Source organism: Kogia breviceps, chromosome 3 (assembly GCF_026419965.1).
Source record: "Kogia breviceps isolate mKogBre1 chromosome 3, mKogBre1 haplotype 1, whole genome shotgun sequence".
Taxonomy (NCBI): Eukaryota; Metazoa; Chordata; class Mammalia; order Artiodactyla; family Physeteridae; genus Kogia; species Kogia breviceps.
The window spans coordinates 163,037,330-163,041,563 of record NC_081312.1 but is presented as its reverse complement, the minus strand read 5'-3'; the positions used below and the strand labels follow the sequence as shown (position 1 = coordinate 163,041,563).

Below are 4,234 nucleotides of genomic sequence, written 5' to 3'. Positions count from 1 at the left end.
CTGAAATGGTCTTTGATACTCAGTTTCTTCCTGGCAGTTACATTTTTCTTTACATTTTAGGAATATTGTGAGTTCATTCCGTTATCCATACATACAGTTTCTTAAATATTTAGGAGTCGTTGACCCCTTTGGGAATCTGGTGGTGGATCCTCTCTCTGGAAAAATTCACATAAGCACTATATTTTGCATACAAATCTGAGGGCTCACAGACCTTTGAGAGGCCATTGTAATTATCCCCCAGATTCTGAGCCTTGCATTAAATATTTATTTACTGCCTACTATGAGTTAGGTGGTAAGGATGAAAAGGGAGTGTTCTACCCCTGAGTGGAATACAACTTAGTAAGACTACAGAGCAGTAAACACTCAGGTGACAAGTGTCAAGAGAGGGTTGGTAGAACCGTGTAGCCCAGAATAGAGGAGTTTAATCCCGACTGGGCATTAAGAAAGGATTCCTGGAACAGGTGACATCTGCACTGAGAATTCTAACAAGCAGGAGAAAGCAAGGTCAAATAGAAGGAGAAGGAAGTAACATTTCAGATAGAGGGAAAAGTATGTTCAGAAGGGAAAGAGGGGAATTCCCTGGCAGTCCAGCGGTTAAGATTCCACGCTTCCACTGCGGGGGACGCGGGTTCGATCCCTGGTTGGGGAATTAAGATCCCCGCATGCCGCAGGGCACGGTGCCGCCAAACAAACAGAAAACAGAAGGGAAGCAGCCTGGTGAGTTCACGGAACGCAGAAGCATTTAGCTCTCTGCTCAGCTGCCTGTTGGCTCCCGGCTCCACGCCTGTTTTTCCCTATGTTGCAGGAGGCTGAGTCAGCAGAGTTCACCAACCAGACCCCTCTGCCAACTCGCTTCTGGCGCTTCTGGGGAGGTGCTGCCGAGGGGAAGCGCTGGTAGGAGACTGGAGGTAGGAGGGAGGGAGGAGCCATGTTCCCTGCCCTTGTAGCATCTCGGGGAGGGGGCAGCAGTAGCATCAGTGAGTGAGGGGCACTCCTGGGCTCCTGGGGCAGTGGTGGCAAAGTGGCCCTGCAGTGGCTGTACCGGCAGTGGGTCGGCCTGAGCAGCCCAGCAATCATGAGCGTTGGGTAACACACTTCCCTTCTGCTCCAGCCTAGTACCCAGGCACTTCCTCACTTCTGGGTCACCTTTTTTGCCGCCCCTCCAGCCCTTACAAGTTTTGAAAGCAATTCCATATATTTTACTGCCTCTGTTTAAAATACCTAGAGCGGCTCTGATTTTGTGACTGGCAACTAACGAATACAGCAATGGATCAGAAAATACGGTGAAGGAGGGCTGGGGTGAGGATTTGGTTGACTAGGTAATTGAGGGCCAGATCATTCAGGCTCCTCTTAGGAAATGACCAGATGTTTGAACTTTATGCTAAGAGCAATGGAGACCCATGAAAGACTTTAAAGTCATGGTCAACTCAGTCACTTTCTATGAAGATCATTTGGGCTATAACATAGAGACCCCTAAATGGAAGGAAGCTTTTGCAATGATCTAGGAGAGAATTTGATGGTGGCCGGTACTAGGGTAGTGGCCGTGAGAGTAAAGAGAAGGGACTGCAAGGCTTTTTATGAGGTGGAATGGCCAGAACATAATGGGGCATTGTGGCCAATTAAAGGTGGCTGCAGATTCATTGACCCTGTTTCCACTGATAGCTGGGTTCTATAGCTCCTCCTTTTGAACTTGGGTGTGCTCTGTAACTGCTTTGACAAAAGAATATGGCACAAGGGACACTGTGGCACGTTCTGGGCCTTAAGAGGCCTGCAGCTTCTATTTTTGATTTCTTGCTTCTTGGAATTTCTACTATCGGAACACAACTGCCATACTTTGAGAAGTATAAGCCAAATGGAGAAGTCACACATATATAGCCACTCTGGTTGACAGCCCCAGCTGAGCTCCCAGCCGACAGTGGCAACAACTGTTAGCCATGTGGGTGCCATCTTGGACGTCCAGATCACTAGAGCCTTCAGATGACCCCAGCCCCAGCCCCAAGCAATTCCCATGCGTCTGAGCCCATTCAACCCACAGAACCATAAGAGGTAATAGTACCCTGTTGTTTTAAGCCACTACGTTTGTTGGTTTGTTTGTTTTAAAGCCACTAAGTTTTAGGGTGCTTTGTGACACAGCAAAAGAAAACAGGAATATATGTGGAAGGAGAGAAAGAAGACAAAATCAGGACAATATCTAGAATTCTGGTTTGGGCCCAGGGTAGAGCCAGTCACTGCTGAGATGAAGACCATGGACAGATGAAGAGTTTGGGGGGTCAGATGGGGGAGTAAATGATCTATCATAAATGAGAAAATATATATCTTTGGAAATTCCTTAAATTTTTTTCTAGATCCTATCATGTTTTATCTTCAGCATTAGCCATCCTGATTTTAAACAGATTTATGTTTTGCCAATTCCTACCTTTAAGACCCTCTAAAATATGAACTTTAGTATGTTCTGCCATAAGAAAAGCTGTGCTTTTCAAAAGTACCAAGAGGAGCTGGTACCTACCTATTTCATCACATTTAGTCCTTGTAGATCTAGGGATCAACTTCCAGGTCTCTTATTCATTCATCAGATATTTACTCATCACCTGCCAGGGACTCAGCGGGACTCAGGGAGTTTACATTCTGATCCACAGGCAGACAAAAACCAAGCAAATGATCACCAATTTATTTTAAAAAAAGGAATGACAGAAGTAAGCAGGGGGGCTGATGGAGAATAAAAGTTGAGGGGAACCCACTTTAGATAAAGTGGTCAGGGAAGATTTTTAAGCTGAAACTTAAGGAAGTGGAGAGAACTAGCTGTGAGAAGAGGTGCAGGAGGGGAAATGAGGGTCGGTAGCCACAGGACTGCTAAGAGTGCAAGGCCCTCGGTTGGTTGAAAGCTCCACCAGATTCTAGGAACTGAAAGACTAGTGTGTTTGGAGGGTAGTGAGCCAGAAGTATGGCAAGACGGAGCAGGAGGGGGAGAAGAGGCAGATTAAACAATACCTTTTAGGCCCTATTGAAGAATTTGCATTTTACTCTAAGTGCAAAACACAGGCAGAAGCATGAACATGCTCTGATTCAAGTTTTAAGAAGATAATTGTGAGAACACCCAGGAGGGGGAATACTGGTTGAGAAACTGTTGTGGTTTTGGACAGAGAGAGACAGCCTGGACTAAGGTTCACTCTAATTTTCTTTTCCTTGGACTCTGTCTCTTCCTTTGTGAAGTGCAGGCAGAGAAACAGATCAGCAATTATTCCCCAGTGCCAAGTATAAATAAGACTGTCTCCGGACTCCTCTTGCTTTGTGTAAAGATTTGAAACATTTTCAAGGTTGATGGTGTTTTCTACTCCTCTCCACCAACCTACTTCCCCCAACCTAAGGTTTCACACTCTTGTCAGGAACTGCCATCTGTGGCCTTTGATACACTGAACCAATTAGTGGCTTTTAAGCCACTGCACCATAAACAGAATTTGTTGTCTGCCAAGTTCCTTGGCAACTGGAATAGGTGGGGTGGACTCAATCTGTTGAAGATTAGTTCTTTTTTTTTTTTTTTTTTTTTTGTTCTTCTGCAGGGCCATAGGACTTATCTGCCAACAAACCTAAACTTGAGTGTAGGAGATTCTCCCCGGGATCGCCGTCATGGCCGCGTGCTTATTCATCCCGGGAATGGCCACTGCACGCATCCACAGGTTCACTAACGGGGGCAAGGAAAAAAGGGTTGCCCATTATTCATATCAGTGGAATTTGATGGAAAGAGATACGCGCATCTCTGGAGTTAATCGTTACTATGTGTCAAAGGGTTTGGAGAACATTGATTAAGGAAGCATTTTCCTGATTGATGAAAAATAACTCAGTTATGCTTGTCTACCCCTGCTAGAAGGTTATGCAGTGTATTGTGTAGCATGCAGTGTATTTTATAGTGTGTAATAAAAATAAAACAAAAAAGTAAAAACAAACAAAAAAACGAGTGTAAGGGATCAGACTGAGGAGACTTATTAACCTTAAATTCTGTTCTCTTATCTAATACCTTTAAGTTTTTCAGTAATTCCATGTGGGTATTGAACAATCCTTCACTTAAGACATGGCAACATAATTCAGCTGATATGCTTAAAAGCTTCTTCAACATTCAGAGGCTGATGGCAATATGTGAAAAAGGTTCTAGTTTAAAAAAAATGAGTCAATATTTTTGGTCAGTTTAAAAACATAGGTAACATTATAAAAGCAGCCCCCAGAGAGATCCCTTGTCCCT

The 4,234-nt window shown here is 44.4% G+C and overlaps 1 pseudogene; it reads left to right on the top strand.

Moving 5' to 3' along the window:
- Positions 1-1,477: 1,477 nt before the first annotated feature.
- On the top strand, positions 1,478-3,913 carry LOC131752913 (NADH dehydrogenase [ubiquinone] 1 alpha subcomplex subunit 1 pseudogene; annotated as a pseudogene).
- The last annotated feature ends 321 nt before the right edge of the window (positions 3,914-4,234 follow it).